We start from the raw sequence: 18,091 nt of genomic DNA, 5'->3' as shown, positions 1-18,091 counted from the left end.
TGCCTGCTGCTTCTTTGCTCCTGCATCAATAGCTCAAGTTACAGCCAATGTAACTGTAGCATGGTGGGGCTGGCTTAGAAACCAAGGGCACAGAGCATTTGTCTCCAGCATTTACCCTTTCTTCCTCCCTCCTTCCCACACTCCCTCCTTCCCTTCTTTCCTTCTCTCCTCCTTCCTTCTTTCTTCTTCCCGTCCTTCCTTCCTTCCTTCCTTCCTTCCTTCCTTCCTTCCTTCCTTCCTTCCTTCCTTCCCTCCTTCCTTCTTTCCATCAACCAACAAATATCTATTTAGGGCCTACAATGTGCCATGCACTGTGAAATGTACTGAGGAATAAAATGACGAGCCATAGCAGATCTGAACCTTGCTCCCATGGAACTTACAGTCTGGAGGAAGATATGGAAATTAATAAAATCATCAAATAAATAAAGATAAAATTACCACTTTGAGAAGAGCTATAAAGGAGAGATACTTGATAAAGTGAGAGCCTCTGATGGGCAGAATGACACAATTAGGGAACACTTCCCTGAAGAAGAAGTGCTTGAGTTTTGAGATCTGAAGGAGTTATTTAAATGGAGAGAAAGGGACTTCCAGGCAGAGGGACAAGCTTGAGTGAAGACTCTGTGGCTGGAGGGAGGATGGTCAGTGTATTAGTCAGATTAGGCTAGCTTTTGCTGCAGTAACAAAGAGCTCCCAGATATTAGAAGCTGAACGTAATGAAGATTTATTTCCTACTTGTGCTACCTGTCCATCCTTAGTTGGCATAAGCGTTCTGTTTCAAATCATTCCCATTCAGGAATGGAGCCTGACGGAGCTTACATCATTGGGAGCTTTGCAAGTTGCTATGAAGAAGAAGGAACAGAAATACTTGATGAGCAGCATTGATGACTCTACAGCTGACATCATGGAAGGAAAGCAGGTCAATGTGACAGGACTACAGGAACATAGTGAAGTGTGATGCGGGCTGATGTTGGAGAGGCAGCCAGGGGTGAGATCCTGCAAGGCCTCGCAGGCCATTGTAAGGATTTGGATTATTATACTAAGAGCAATGGACAGCTGTTGAAATGTTGTGAGTGCCAAGATCTTAATAAGAGGAAGCTACCAGTTTTCTTATTTTACAGATGATGATGTTGATATTGATAGTAACAAATTACTGAGTACCTACCCTGTACCAGGCACTCATTTCTTTCCCTCTGGTAACTGAGATATTTATTATTTTTATCTCTGTGTAACAAGGAGAGACTGAGATCTAGAAAGGGAAACAACTTACTCAAAGTTATAGGTACTAAGTGGTCTATGTTCATCCCAATCTGTCATTCTAGTCTGGGACAAAGTCAGGCATCATTAAGGCTCCTGGGGCTGGGAGTCCTGGGAGGAAGAACAGGCCTCCATGCAGAACACAGTTAATAGCAGGCCAGGGGAAGGGAGGAGGTCTCACACAGGGCAGCTACGTGCCCTGCCTATCTTGGTCACTGCTGCATGGCCAGTCCTAGCACAATGTGTGGGACCGGGAAGACACTTTATATGTATGCATGCGAAGGATGGAAGGATGGAGGGATGAGAGAGAGAAGAAAGAAAGGATGGATATTCAGATGGATAAATAGAGGTAGGCAGCGTCAGGGAAGTAGATTAGCAGATGGCAGCTTCCCAGTCTCACGATTAGGTTTCATGGACAACGTCTCAGTTCTGCAGACAGGAGGAGAGAGCTGAGAAGAACAAGGGTTGGTTTGCATGTTAGGAGCAAGGGAAACCAATCTGAACAGGCATACAGTTTGGGGTGTCTTGTGTGTGCTAGGTATTTTTAAACATTATCTTGTTTAATTTGTGAGTTAAAAGCCCATAGGGTAAAAACAGACCTACGTTCACTAGGAAAACCGGTATCAGATTTTGTGTCCCTGTTAGTTGCTGAATTATCAAATTTTTGCACCATTAAAAAGCCAAGTGCAGGAGAGAGGAAGCTTCAGCTCTACTCTCTAAGGTCATGTTCAGTGTGATTCTTAATGCAAATGAGTCAACAAACAAAGTGTTCATCAGAGAGCCACAGCTCACATTGTTGGGAGCCTTGTATCTCTCACATCTTATTTTAGTTGCTATTGATGGGGTTATTGTTCCATAACACCCTTCTGGAACACACACCTAGACATCCTGTGTGATTTCTGTCTCTGGCAGGAAAGGAACAACAAAGTGTGTCATTGGCAGGCAGTCTCTTTGTTCATCAACATGGTGTTTGATGAGAGACGTCCTTCATGCCTCTTGCCCTGGGTTTCGTTGCCTGCCGGGGAAACCTGAAACTCAGATTCTCTGGGCCATGGGAAAAAGCATGAAGGGTGAAGAGAAGAGGAGAAGAGCTTAGCATTATCTTTGCTCATTACCCACTTTATCCAGTGTACTCTAAGTCTTGCCAAATCTTTCCCAGCGATTCTCAGCCTAGGTCTCACACCTCATAGAAGCCAGGGGTACCCCAAATTCTATCATCCCTGTCATTCATTTGGTTATTTGCCTATTTATGCATCCAGTCATTCAGTCGTACATGTTATTAAGTACCTAGTATGTATCAAGCCCACTGCAAGTGCCAGGATTCTCCTTTACAACATCCTTCTGCCTTGTGTGTATAGATGTATCTTTTTTTTTTTTTTTTTTGCTGAGGAAGATTAGCCTTGAGCTAACATCTGTGCCAATCTTCCTCTATTTTATATGTGGGTCGCTGCCACAGCATGGCTGACAAGTGGTGTAGATCTGTGCCTGGGATCTGAACCTGTGAACCCGGGCCACCGAAGTGGAGTGCGTCAAACTTAACCACTAGGCCACAGGGCCAGCCCCTATAGATGCATCTTTGTAAACACACTTTCCATCACGACTTTGCTTAGCTCAGGAACCTGCAGTGTTGCCTTTCTGTCCACTGGCTTTTAGGACCCCCTGCAATTCTGTCTCCCATGCCTGCAATCCTGTCTTCTGGGTAGGCTTCTCTGCATCCCTTTTATGCATGCCTTGTTGTTCCTGCCTCTGAAGCCTTCTTCATGCAATTCCCCCTTGCCCAGTTCACCATTTAAATCCTACCAGGCCTTTGAGACCTGAGTCAATTCTCTACTTTCTTCATAAAACCTTTTCCACCCAGCAGGCGTGCTTTCCTTCCTGTGGCCCCCGGTAGCAGTGATTTTTGCTTATCACTGTAGACTCAATTACTCTCTCTTGGAGCGTTAGTCTGATTTATTAACCGGAGGGAAGCACTTTGAGGTTGCAAACTAGACTACACCTTTTTATTTCATTCATTCAGGGTGTGGTGGAAAGAACTCTGCTTCCAGAGCTTGAGAATTCAGGTAGTGTTTGGCTTTTTTACCTACTACCTGGGGAAACCTGGGCAAGTAATTAAATGTCTCAAAGCCTGGTTTCTTCTTCTGGAAAACCAACATAGTAATACTCATCTTAAGGTCTACGGGGCTGCGAGTGAGTTGGTTAAAAGAACCTGGGTCATAGTAGGTGTTTACTGAATGTGAATCATTCTGGAATACATCCTTACTAGGAGTGCTTCCTATGTGCCAGGTTCTGTGCAGGGCCAGCCTCCAATCTTGCCATCAGGAAACCTACAGTTATCTGGGGATGATGACGGAGGCAAAAAGAAGATTAGATGAGATATAGAATGGAAAGTGCTTAGCACAATGCGTGCATCTATTAAGTGCTCAGTAAGTGGTGTTATAATCTACTGATGTGAATTTATTCCTGCATATCATTTAACAAAAAACATGCATGAGAAAGTATGGCTTGGTTATGAGTCATAAATGGTTGCTCTTTAATCATATAACGGTATTGCATTGGAGCTGATTTCAGAATGCAAAACCTGTTAATGCATATTTGCAGCTTTGTGCTGTTAATGGACAAAAACTGTGTGAGTGAGAGAACAGGTTGTTGAATAAAAATACAGTGCTTCCAAGGAGCAGTGTTCAGATGACAAAGGAATCAAGAGTGATTGACAGTCAGGAAGGTGCCTGTGGGAATGATGGAGCTGGCACCTTGTACCCCAAGACTGTGCTTCTGGAAAGTTTTCTCTCTAGAGCTTCCTCCAATCAGAATAGGCTTCTGGAGGCAAGGCATGTGAGTGTTGCCTAAAATGGGCACCAGAGTCCTGTGAGGCCATCGAGTTTCCAGTGACCCAGAACCACCCAATGATCACCAGGAGAAAACTGACAAAGAAGACTGAGAAGCATGTGAGTCCCCAACTCTTTTCCCAGCTGAGTAATCTTGACTGAGTCATTTCTCCTCTGTGCATCTCGATTGCTTAGCTAAAGAACTGGGGCAGTCAGACTCACCCACCCAAATGGTCCCAAAGCTCAAATGAAGCTGAGTAAGTGAAATGGTTTTGCAGACTATAGATCAGACTATGGATAAGCTAGCTGTCATTATTTTTAAAAAGGGATAGGAGAAAATATTTGCAAATCATATATCTGATAAAGGTTTAATGTTCAGAATGTATAAAGAACTCCTAAAACTCAACAACAAAAAGACAAAAAAATTTAAAAAATGGGCAAATGACTTGAACAGATATTTCTCCAAAGAATATATACGGGTGTCCAATAAGCAAAGGAAAAGACGCTCAATACCATAAATTATTAAGGAAATGCAAATCAGGACCACAACGAGATATCACTTCATATCTACTAGGGTGGCTATAACAAACAGAAAAACCCTGGACAACAACAAGTGCTGATGAGAATGTGGAAAAATTGGAACCCTTGTACATTGCTGGTGGGAATGTAAAATGGTATAGCCACTGCGAAAAACAGTTTGGTGGTTCCTCAAAAAACTATACATAGAATTACCATATGATCCAGCAATTCCACTCCTAGATATATACTCAAGAGAAATGAAAACATATATCCACACAAAAACTTGTACATTAATGTCCACAGCAGCATTATTCATAATAGCCAAAAGGGGGAAACAACCCAAGTGTCCATTAATGGATGAATGGATAAACAAAATGTGGTATATACATAGATTATTATCCAGCCGTAAATAGGAATAAAATTCTGATACATGCTATAACACGTATGAAAGTTGAAACCTTTATGCTAAGTGAAAGAAGCCGGACACAAAAGGACAAATATTTTATGATATCACATATGAAATATCTAACATTTACACACAGCAGACACTGAATAAATGGCAGTTATCATGACTGTGATCCTCATTATTATTTTATAAAATAATTTACAATAGTCATCCTAGAGTAATAACCACTGAAGTAGGCAGAGCAGATATTAATGATTAATTAAATGGGCCATTATTGGATTTTAAACATTAATCAAGACTTACTATGTGCAAGACAGGAGTAGACACTGTAACTGTTAAGAGACAGTGGCTGTTTCTTCCCTCAGTTGGCTGGAGGGAAGAGGAATGAACAGTGACTGCTTAATGGGTACAGGTGTCCTTTTGGAATGATGAAAATTCTGCAACTAGATAGTGGTGATGTTTGTGCAACATTGTGGATGTACTTAATGCCATTGAATTATACACTTTAAAATGGCTAAAGTATTAAATTTATGTTACGTGTTTTACTGCAATTAAACAGCAACAACAAATCAGATAGTTTCCATGTTGTCAAGACACTTACAAAAGAATAGAAGGCAGTTTGGCTGTCGTATAAACAATCCACACCAGGGGTGTAAGATTTCAAAAGAGGGATGGACTGTCTTGTGGCTGAAGGAAAGTAGCTCAGGGACTCTGAATAACCTGCCAGGACTAACAGTGAGGTGAGGGAAGGAGCTGGGGTTAGGACCAGCATCTTGTAGACTCAGGCTGCTTCCCTCTCTGATGAAAAAGCTAGGCATTGTTCTAGGAGATGAGCAACTTTACAAGGAATAACAGGAAGGATGCCTGCTTCTCCACTCTGCTGCAGTCCCAGATTTGCAGGGCAATGGAAGTGATGGTGTGTGTGTGCCTGGAGGAGAAGGAGGAGAGGGAGGTGGTGATGGGCTGCTTGGGTGTAATTGTATATTTTGGAGTTTGTGGAAAGTATAGCATGAGCTTTTCTTCCCACCTTCATTTACTATTCCACAAACACTTACCACATAAACAACACGTCTTTTCTCAACCCTTATTATCATTCCCAGAACCACTTGCAGGCTTTCAGAAACCCATTATTATAATTATAATCAAGAAACTTAGGACAGAGCCATTTGTGCCAAAAATACATTTACACTTGGAATTGTTTGCAGAGGAACAAGAATGAGAGATGTCATTTCACAGCTCTGGAATCTATTGGTAGAAACTCCTACGCCGTTTAATTTCTTTTCCTCCATTTAATTTCTTAATTTAAATTTTTGTTGTCAGATTCCTAACTAATATTTGCTTTTGTCTCTTTGTTTCTTTACCCCCTTGGGTAAGGCCTGAAGAATGCACTTGTTATCTTCATGCTCTTGGCTTTTCCATCAGGGACAGCTGCAGGCAAAGGCAAAATGGGGTTGATTTTAAAAGTATCAACGGGGTCTCCCATAACCCCCTCCACCTGCCAAAAATAACTGCCTACACCCTTGATTCTTTTATATTAGAACAAAAGCTTTCATTCCATAATTAGAGATAAATCAATGTAGAATTACTTTAATTCAGTTCGCATTTGTTTAGGTTTTTGTTTTTTTTTTTTGTCTGTAGGCATATACAGATGAATCAAACATAGCTCTTTTCCTCAAAAAGAACATGGTTCATTACGGGACACAGACTGTGAATAAATATTCGTGATGGGAAGCGGGATCTAATGCGAGCCATAGAAAATGGAAAAAAAAAAACAAAAAAAGAATCATATACTGTGGGAATGAGAGGAGGGGAGAGTTAAGAGGCTAGGTTTGATGGAAATGAGAACAAAGGAGTGGGCTCTTTTATTATTTTGTGTTAATGGAGTGGTTAATATTTGGTCAGATCTAACATCAAAGCATGGCCTCATATTTACCACATGGTCTCTGCAGGTGAGTTAGATAACCAGTCAAAGTCTCAGTTTCCCCACTTGTAAAATAGGGGACATAATGATGTCTACTTCATAGTTAGAAACATTGAGAGGTATAGTGATAATTTGCCTAATATCTCACCAATTCCACAGCCAGTGGAAGTCCAAAGGTCTGCTGGGTGCCCTAACTCAGGTTCTCCAGGAAGCAGATTCTAAGACAGAGTTTAGCACGCAGGTTATTTATTAGGAAGTGCCCTTGGGGTTAGCAACACCTACACAAGCCCAGGGAAGGAAGCAGGATTGGGCAGAGAGAAGTTGAGCTGTGAAACATCCCCAGTGACAGCCTCGGCCCACCCCAGGGGGAGCTCTGCAGCTAAAAGAGCTCTCAGAGTGGTCTCAGTTGGGCCCAGATGGCTTTGTCTTTGTACTCCTGACTCCATCAGTTATTGGGTGTGAGCTGCCCAGGCAGGGTGTGGCCTTGGACAAGGGGGCTGGGCAGCTGGGGTGGTTCCTGAAGGGGCTGACTGCTGCACACTGTCCCAGTAGCTGGGGCAACAAGTCCTTCCCTGAAGGGATATCTGGGCTGTGCATCCCCAAGCCCATCACACTGGTAAATTAGGATACTTATTTTCATAAAATGAAACTTACATTTTAGTCTTACTTTCAAAAGTAGACGTACTTTCCTCTGACAGCCCTGATTCCCAGGCTCTTGGTTCATATTGAGTTTGCCTTTTCACAGGATTCTATGAAAAATACACATGCACCAAGCATGCTATAAGGTCAGTAGACTTCACCTATGGCTTGGAAGTCCAGGAGAAGGATAGCATCAGAGAACACGGGCTTCCATCTTCATCGATGTCTTCTCCTCACTCTGCCCTCCCCTCCCCTTCTTTCTCTGTCCCATGCACAGCAGTGCAGCAGGTAACTTTTGTTTCTCGTGCGGGCTCTGCATCTGAAGATTTATCCCAAAGGCGATGTTCTCACTTCTCCAGAATCCTGGAGAGTAAAATTTTCTCTTCTGTTACACAGGTAAATCTTTAAGCACACAATAAATATTAGTTATTATTATGAGTCTCTGTTTTACGGGGTCAGAATCACCCGTAGGTGGGATGTCTCAGCCCCTCTTTCTTTACTTTTTCCAGGAGTCCTGTTAGTCATCTGAATCCATAGTCCCTAGAATCTGTAAATTCAAGTCAGTGTAGTTTGATTTAGTGAGATGTGCACTGGAGTTAGATCCTGAACAACTGAGGCTGACTGTCTCTCTGCCTGTATTATGCTATCCTTGGATCTTGTAGTTTCTGTTTATTTGCTTTGAAAGGGGAATGATCATGCCTACCTTGCAGTGTTGTTCCAAAGACTGTCATCAAAGTCATTCATTCATTCATTCACTCACTCATTTATCCCTTCCTTCATTCAACCATTACCAAGCTTCTACTGGTGCCAGCACTGAGGATATAATAGTGACTAGGAGAGATACATTCCTATCCCTATGGAGCTTTCATGCTATTGCAGCAAAAAGACAATAAGCAAGTAAATTAATTAGTGACTAGAAGTTGCAAACAGTACTGTAAAAAAATCCCAATGAACAAGGCACAATAGAGACAAACACACAATAAATGTAGATAATGAGGTCAGGGAAGGGCCATTTGAGGGGATATTTGTGCTGCTAGGGAACAGCATGTGTAAAGACCTCACAGCAAAAGTCTACAGCAGAGCATTTCTTCTGAGCAGCCACAACCCTTTGTAGATAACTTTGTTACAGCGCCTGGCACATTCTATTGTAATTATCACATGGTAACCTTAATTATTGACCATGGACTTTCCTCCTCACTCCTCCAAGATTAGGAATCCTATTAACTGCAGCATGTGATAGCAGAAAAAACATTACTTCCTAACCACATAGATCTGTTTCATATCCATATCTATCACGTCTAAGCCACTTGGCTGACTGTAGATAAGGTACATGGGCATACACTGGAGATTAATAACATCTACTTAATGAATGGGGCTTTTTAGGAGGGTGAAATTGCTTGAGTGGATGGAAAAGCACATAGTAGGCACCTAAGGTATGTTGAGTGAACCTGTTACTTTTAATCCTTAGCTTGTATTCAAGGTTTTCCTAGCATATACCTCCCTCACGGGTTTAGGTGAGAATTAAGTGAGATGATGTGTATAATGACAAAGTGGCTGGCACCTGGTAGGTGCTCAATAGATGCAATTGAGGTGATCTGATTGGAGAGGGTGGTGGAGCTGGAGCCCCTGTGGGGGCTATTGCAATGGTTGTTGGGAACTTTGGGGTAGAAGAGACTTTGTGGGAAAACACAAATGCAAGCTATTCCTGGGTTATATTAGTCTGTCACCCACGTCTCCCCTCTTGAAACACTTTGCAATCAAAAGAGTTTGGAGTGGACTATTTTCAGCCCTCAGCCTTCACCCTGAGCTGCACTAAGAGGAAAAGCTGATTAGGGAAGCTCGGCGGCGTGCACATAAGTCAGAATCACCAATATCCATCCTCCGCAGGATTAGACCATTAATTTTCCCCCCAGAAACATTACAATCATGTTTTCAATACCCTAGTGTCACTCTTTTTAGGATTCATTATGGCAAAGACCCTGAAATCTATGAGATCTTTTAGCTAACTTAAAACTTCTTTCAAGACCTGGTTCAAAAATTCCCCTTGGCTAAGATGCCTTCTCTAAGTAAACTCTCCTTCCCCAGAAAGCTCCGGTCACCTTCCTTCCACCCAGAAGCTTCGACTTACACTTGCAGCTTTTACCGTGATAACTTGTATTCAGCTGAACGTTTCCTCTTCGATCTTCTCTATAGATAAAAGAACCCTGGATTTGAAATAAGACTGCCCGCCATTACATCAGCTCATCAAACCTCTGTTTCTTCATCAGAAAAAATAATGTGCAAAATCAAAAGGCCTATTTTTCAGGGTTATTTTGATGAACATTTGTAATATTGGATGTCAGTGTGCTTAGGGAACTGTTGAACACTCCAGAAGTTTGCTGGTATATATATATATATTTTTCATATGGGTATGGCTGGGCTCCTTAAATTATATGGTTGGCTTTATGAGGTCAGGGACCAAATATTCTATCACTGACTCTTCATGTGATCTTGTGAAAGTTCCTTCCTTCCTCTGGGCCTCAGTTTCCCCATTGTACAATTCTAGTTTTGAATTTAATAGGCAAGTGTTCAAATTTCAGTGCCCATGAGAGTGCACCATGGGAGGGGTAGTGGTTAAAAATGCATATTCCTAGGCACCACTCACAGCAATTCTGATTTGGTAGGACTAGGGTGCAGTGCTGGAATATGCATTTTTTTGAAAGCACCTTGGGGCACTCTGACGTAGGTTGTCTCCAGACACACCTTGAGTAACGATGTAGTGGATGATCCCCTTCTCCTTATTTGAGAGGTAAATGTGAACTTGTCCAAGACTGATCCCTTACAGGCGGGCCTCTCAGAAAGAGAGTTGGCAAAGTTCCTTGGAAAGCAGTCATAGCTCAGTGCCTCATTAATCAATTCAGGTCAACCACAAGAGACTCCCAATCACAACACGAGGGACTGGCGCTCCCTCCAGCCACAAATGCAGAACTGTCTAACATGTCCCAACCCCTAATTACACCAACAGACAGGCCGTGCTTCCTCAATCATAGAACTTCAAGACCCATTAGGGAAATGCAAATCAGAACCACAATGAGATATCACCTTATACCTGATAGGATGGTTACTATAAAAACAAAACAAAACAAAACAAAAGACAACAAGTGTTGGCAATGAGGTGGAAGAATTGGGACTTTTGCACACTGTTGGTGGAAATGCAAAATGGTGCAGCCACTATGGAAACAGTATGAAGGTTCCTGGAAAAATTAAAAATAGAGCTATCTTATGATCCAGCAATCCCACTTCTGGCAATTTATCCAAAAGAACTGAAGTCAGGATCTCAAAGAGATACTAGCACTCCCATGTTCATTGTGGCACTAATCACAATAGCCAAGATGTGGAAACAACGTAAATGCCCATTGATGGATGAATAGATTTTAAAAATGTGATATATACATAAAATGGAATAGTATTCAGCCTTAAAAAAGAAAGAGGTCGTGAAATATGGGACAACATGAATGAACCTTGAGGACATGATGCTAAGTGGAATAAGCCCTTCATAGAAGGGCAAATACTTCATGACTCCACTTACAGGAGGTATCTAATTAGTGAAACTCACAGAAGCAGAGAGTAGAATGGTGGTTGCTAGGGGCTGGGGTGGGGAGAAAAGGGGAGTTGCTAATTAATGGGTATAAAATATCAGTTATGCAAGATGGATACGTTCTGGAGATCTGCTGTGCAACAGTGTACATATTGATAACAATACTGTATTGTACACTTAAAAATCTGTTAAGAGGGTAGATCTCATCTTAAGTGTTCTTACCACAGTAAAATAAAATTAAACCAAACCAAACCAAACGTAGTTCGAAGTCTCTCCTCTAAGTCTGGCGACTGGTCCTGGCAGAGAGCTGTGTGCTGCCCTACAATGCAATTTAAGGTAGGAGGCTGTCCGTCTGCTACTGTTCCTGTCCGCATGAATTTTTCCCCAATGAATGTTGTTTCAGCGGGTCTGGGATGTATGCTGCATGACTGCTTGCCTTTGTGTGCACGGAAAATATCTTTAAGCTTGATGTTCCCCGAGTAATATATGTAAAAGAATGCTCCAAACTGTAAAGATAAGCTTCGGTATTATTATTCATATTCCTGTAGGTCTGGAACCTGCTTCTGATCTTGCTGTTATTATGATTTCTCCTATCACCAAGCTCAGAAGAGTCCCTAACCATTCACTGTATTAGTTTCTTATGGCTATTGTAACAAATCATCACAAACCATATAGCTAAAAACAATAGAAGTTTATTATTTTAAAGTTCTGGAGGTTAGAGGTCTGAAATGGGTCTTTTGAGTTAAAATTAAGATATCAGCAGAGTTGTATTCCATTTGGAGGCTCTAAGAGAGCATCTGTTTCCCGGTCTTTTGAGTTTCTAGAGGCCACCTGCATTCTTTGGCTCATGGACCCTCCCCCATCTTCAAAGTGCATCACCCTTGGCTCTATTTCCATTGTTCCATCTTCTCTAATTCTGATCCTCCTGCCTCCCTCTTATAAGGATCATGGTGATTACATTGGATTTACCTGGATAATCCAGAATAATCTCACCATCTCAAGACCCTTAACTTAATCACATTTGCAGAGTCACTTTTGCCATGTAGGGTAACATATTCATAGTTCTGGGATTTGGATGTGGATATTTCTTGGGGGCCATCATTCAGGCTATCACGTTAATCAAATATCTAATGAACAATCGCCATGTGTCAGGCAACTGGGGACATGGTGGTCAATAAGATAAACATGGTCTTTGCCTTGAGGAGATTTATTGTCTAGCTGGGAAGATGGAATAGCAAAGAGGTAATGAAAATAAAGGGCAAGGAAGGTTTTGAAAGGGAGACTAAAGAGAACTATTTTGGAACATGATAAGTGGCCAAAGGGCTCCTTGATGCTGACCACTTGCTTAGACTGAGTCATGCCGGGTATTTCCCAGGTCTGTGTTCTGCTTGCATGGAGAGCGATCCACTATCATGTATGGTTGATACATGCTGGTTGATTTGTGTTGCCATCTATTTGCCAGTCTGCCAGTGGGACCTCATGTCCATCTTCCAGACTGGACAGGCAATACTGGGTCCCCTGTACCTGCATGATACCAGGGGTTGAATCCTGGTTTCATTTTAGAGTCTACCCTCATTCCACTCCAGGAAACTGGGTCATGTCCAGTCTAGTCCTAAGCCACAGCAGAGCTAAAATGAGATAATCAGTGCAGAATAGTTTGAAAATGGACACATAATTACAAGAGATCCTTGTCATCCCATCTAAATGTGATTATGCCTCACTCCTGCTTCCTACTTCACCATGGCTCCATATCAGCTACCGTCAAGTCGTAGTTTCTTACCATGACGTTAGAAGTCCTTCATGACCTGACACCTGCCTCCCTCTCCAGCTTCATTCCCCACCACATACATCTTCAAAACTAATGCTCTAATAATGCATTAATGGATTATTGCACCTTAAAAGACCATGCTCTTTCATGCCTGAATATCTTTGTCCATACGCTTTTCTCCTCTTGGAAATGCGTAATCCCCACTCCCAGCTCTCCTATTCTAATCTGCCTAATGGACTCCATGCATCTTTCAAAACCCAAATCAGATACGATTTGGTATCAGATATGATAACTGTCCTAGAGACAGTTATGTGTGCCTTTGGAATGCCTGTCTGAATGTCTTGAATGAGCATCTATTTCACTCCTGCCATAGGATTCGTAATATATGTACTTACAAGTATTACTCTCCTACTTGACTATGAGCTTCTTGAGAGAAGGAGCCTGGATGTTATTCATTCCTGCATCTGCAGCACTGTCCCTCGTAGGGCTACCGTGTCTGGCAGTTCAGTCCCCAGGTGATGCACAACCGTTCTGTAGACTATGATATGAACGATGCCCCTGGAGTTGTGCAATGTGGTTGCTCTGGCCACACAATAGATTCTCAGTACCTAGTTGTCAAATGAATGAATGAATGAATGACTAGAAGTATAGTTGGTAAGCATCACATGCAGTCCAAAAATGAACCTGTCTGTGTGAAGATGATTGTGACATATACTGTCAGCACCAACATCATCCCCATGATTATAATAAAAAGTTGATACCTTGTGGGAGTGTTTCTAAACATTGTGTGCCATGCCTGTTCTGTTCTGCACCAGTTCCCGAGCAAACACTCTTTGGAGAGGTGTGTCTGTCTCTGCTGACACCATTAATGCAGACAGATAGGCATATAAAACAGTTATGTTGGCTTCTGCTTCATTAGAAACTCAAGGGGAAGGGGAAAAAAAACCCATCAGTGTTTGCCACTCAGGGATCACATCAAGAGAGGAAAGAATTTAAATTTTTGAGTTAGTGAGAGGTTATTAAAGTAGTGCAAGGTAAATATGAGGTTGGATGTCATTGGGATACAGTGTCTCTTCTGACTGAGAGTGACATCCACGGAACACTTCACTCGAGTCCTCCTGAACTGGAATTAGCCACCATCAGCAAAGAGCACCGGAAAATGACTCTTCCTTCTGACTTAGAAGGCTTTAAACAGATTTATTCATTCATTTAGTCAGCCATTAAATATTCATGAGCACCTATATAACCAACACTGCATTAGGTGGGCAAAGAATTCAAAGATGACTAAGATCAAATCCCAGAACTCAAGAAACTTGCAAAAAATTCAGTGTAGGAGACAGGCAGATACACCATTATTAAGTTACAAAATTTCAAGTGCTAGATAATAACAAACACCTGCTGAGTGCTCAATCTGGGCCACGTACTACGTTCTGTGCTTTGAGTACATGAACTCTTTTTTGTCTGCCCAACAATCCTGTGAGTTAGGTGCTATGGTGATCTCAACTTTGCAGGTGAGGAAATGAAGGAACAGAGAGGCTGAGTAGCTTGTCCAAGATTATACAACTGCTATGGAATAGAGGAGGGATTTGCATCAACACTGTCTGTCTCCAGAGTCTGTGCCCTTAACCCTCCTGCTATACCGCTGGAATAATGATCTATGCATTTTGCTCTGGGATTCATTCAGTCTAGAGAGTTGAGGACAGCTTGTCAAAGGTGGTTACTCTGGGGCCAGGTTTTGAAGATTAAATCAGGGTTACCCAGTGGACATGGCTCATATGGAGCCGTGAGTACAACCAAAGGCACCAAAGCAGGTGTGCGCAGGATGTGTTCACCAAGAAGCTGACAAAAGCAGAAACTGGAACCAAAGCAGCCTTGTACCCATGCCACATACTATCACGTCTAGGGAAAACTTTGACAGTCATATGCAGCGTCCTTTCTGAAGTAATATCTTGACAAAGAAGAAGGAGTGCGTGTTATTAATGATCCATTGGTAATATGTGGGGATGGGCTGAGAGTCAGCGCCCCAGTGCCATTTTCCCTTTCCAGGCTGTTGGATGCTTGAGAGGGATTGGGATAAAATGAGGCTGGACAGGTTGGCTGGGTAGACTATAACAAGGGATCTGGGCCATGTTAAGACCTGGGTGTTTTGTCATTTAGGTGATAGGGATTCAGGGAAGGTTTGCAGAAGTTGAGAGGAGGATGGATATGTGTATGGAAGGATTAGTGACCTCAGTTGTTGCCTGTCTGTTCTGTCTTGCTCCACCTTGAACTCTGGCAAGGGGCAATGTCAATGATCAAGGATTCCCAATGGGTGATAGAAGAAAGGATGTGGGACTCTCACTGAGAAAGATTCAAAGTCATAAAAAGACCCCAGAGTTTACTAAATGTAGATAAACTTGTTTGGGGAAGGTTTGGGATCAGTAAAACAATACTCTAGCCTGGTGTGGGAAACGAGACAAAAATTGGGAAAGAGGAATGAAGGTATAATAACTTCCTAAATTGACTAAGCATTTTTGATTAAGGATCTTTGGCTGTTTGGAGGAGTTTGCTTTTTTTATATTTGGGGTAGAGGTTGCCTTTTTCCTTCTCCAAACCCTTGGCTCTTTGATCCTGCCAATGTGCCTTATCCCCTTTCGTCAGAGTTCCTCCATGATAGAAAGAGCATTAGGCTAGGAGTCAGGAAGAATACATTCTGCTCTGGACTTGGTTGCTTATTGTGTGACTTAGAAAAAGTCTCTCCCCCTCTACGAGCTTCAGTTTCTACATCTGTAAAATGAAGGGGTTGGATTAAAACACGGAGGCATAGTTGTGGCATGTATGCTCCCACTCCACCAACAAAACCCACAGCAGACATTATTAATCAATCACAGCATTCTTTACTCGGTGAGCCTACCACTGGCTTCAGAATCCTTTTCAACCCAGTGCTCCAAGATGCCAATCAGAATTGACATACGATTCCAATTCTACTTGCCAGACCTGGAGTAAATAATCTCAAAACTCTCTTCCACTTCTGATATTCTTGGCTTCTATAAAAGCTCATTTATGGGAGTAGAGGAAGAACATTCTGGAAATATATGTTGGTGCCAGATATTCCAGAAAGGCCTTGAATGCCAGCCTGAGTGTCAACAGCTTTGGCATTTCAAGCAGAGCCACTATTCAATATACTCAAAGCAAAGCAACAAATGACAGCCCAGTGGCTTCATTTTAATCGGACAAGGCATAAGAGGCCATGTTTCTATTACAAGGAGATCCATCAGGAATCACACCCAGTAATGGTTCCCATTAAATTCAGGGCATGTGGGGAAAATTGTAGTTTGATTTAGTTTAGCAACACGAAGATATTGGCAAGATAATCACATAAAAGCGACACCTTTTATGGCTGGGCTATTTGATTTTATGTCAGCGGGTTTCAATTTCCCACATTTTTATGGTGGCGTATAGGTTCCCCGACCTAATGTATGCATTAGCCAGAGTAAAGGTTAAATAGATTGTTTTAACATTCAGGATCCAAACCTGACAATAATGATAAAATAATAATATCCTTTGTTATAGAAATCCCCCACCTCCACCTACACAATATCGATCACCCGTCCCAACTCATCTTCATGCTGAGAGATAGTGGGGTAAGGACAAATGAGCGGGCCCCAGAGGAGGAAAGGACATAGGCTGTGCTGTTAGAAGCCTGAGTTCAAATCAGGCAGGATGACTATGATTAGGGTATTCTCCTGTCTATGAAATGTCTCATCTGTAAAATGGAGACTGAGACCTCTGTCAAGGGGCTCCTGCAAGGAGTGAGTGGGACAATGTATATAATGTGCAACGTACAGTGCTGGGGTGCAGAATAAATCCTGATAAGTTCACGCTCACTCATACCCTATAAAATGGAGAGGGGAGCAAAAATGAGAGACCATCTTCTCAAATTAAATTCCCTATTTAGAAAAAATACGAAAGGGCCTTATTTCTTCCTTGGAATGTAGTCTAAAGGCCTTGGTGGCTTCCTGCTGTGTATCAGGAGATAACAGCTGGGCCATATCATCTGACCTCTCGAGGAGACTGGAAATTAGCTCCTCAGCGATGGGGACCAAGGCAGTGGTGTTATTTAACTGGCGTTGCTTTGGGGCCCAAAACGAGGGAGGCCAGAAGAGAGGCCCATTGAGCCATTTTCTTTTAATATCCCTCCAAGTCCTCGGTACATTTAAGCCCTTCATTCATCTTCTTTATGTCTCTTCCTTGCCCTGATAAGTTTTTGAGGAGTCTTTGAAAGAAAGACTAATATTACGTAGGCCAAATGTAATTGGCAAGCCCCTCTCCTGTGCTGTTGTTGAAAACCTCTCACTTCAGAAGTCTTGGTCCCTATCGGGGGCTGAATCTCCAGCCATTATTTGGCGGGCTCCTTGAAGAGAATCCGAGCTGTCCCTTTAAATCTATTCCTCTGACTTTCAGTTTGGCCCTATTTAAATATTCCAGACAATTTCAAGACTTAATAATGATGAATACGATTAAGATTAGGGTTTAATAAGAGTGTTAAGAAAAGATTTTTCATTCCGATGGAGGTGGGCTGCTGTGAAAATTGAATTGGCACCAGGCCTCCCAGGCCACGCTGACCAGGATGGTTCCTCACCTCTCCCAAGGTGTTAACTCTCTCGGTCCAGAATCCTAGGAGGAATCTGATGCATGCATTCACATCCCTTAGAGAGAAGACCCCCCTGCCCTGCCCAGCTGGCCACAGGCTGTTCTCTCATCCCTCCCAGGTCACCTTCATGCTGGACAACAGAGAGGTCATCCTCACATACAAACCTCCCACTCCTTTACTTAAAACCCTTTGTTGTGGTTTGTTGAGGATGCTTGGACGGAGAGTCATGGGAAACCTGGACACTACAAATCTCTGCCCCAAACCAAACCCACTCCTTCCTCCAAGGGGTCTAGGTGAGATGTAGCGCAGTCAGCAATGGCAAATGGGGAAGTAAAGTCATTCGAATCCTGGTACATTGAGCTCCCTCTTAGCCTGAATTTGAGGACTTTTGCATAGCTGGGCCTGGCCATGTGAGAGAAGTGGAAATGAGTGAAGAGACAAGCCCTGAGTTCAAGAGAGAAAGGTCTAGACCAGGATGGGAAAACTGGTTCTCTAAAGGGCCCCAGCACCCATTTTAGTCATGGGGGCAGATAGTCTCTGAGGCAACTA

Source organism: Diceros bicornis, chromosome 28 (assembly GCF_020826845.1).
Source record: "Diceros bicornis minor isolate mBicDic1 chromosome 28, mDicBic1.mat.cur, whole genome shotgun sequence".
Lineage (NCBI taxonomy): Eukaryota > Metazoa > Chordata > Mammalia > Perissodactyla > Rhinocerotidae > Diceros > Diceros bicornis.
This window is presented reverse-complemented; position numbering follows the sequence as displayed.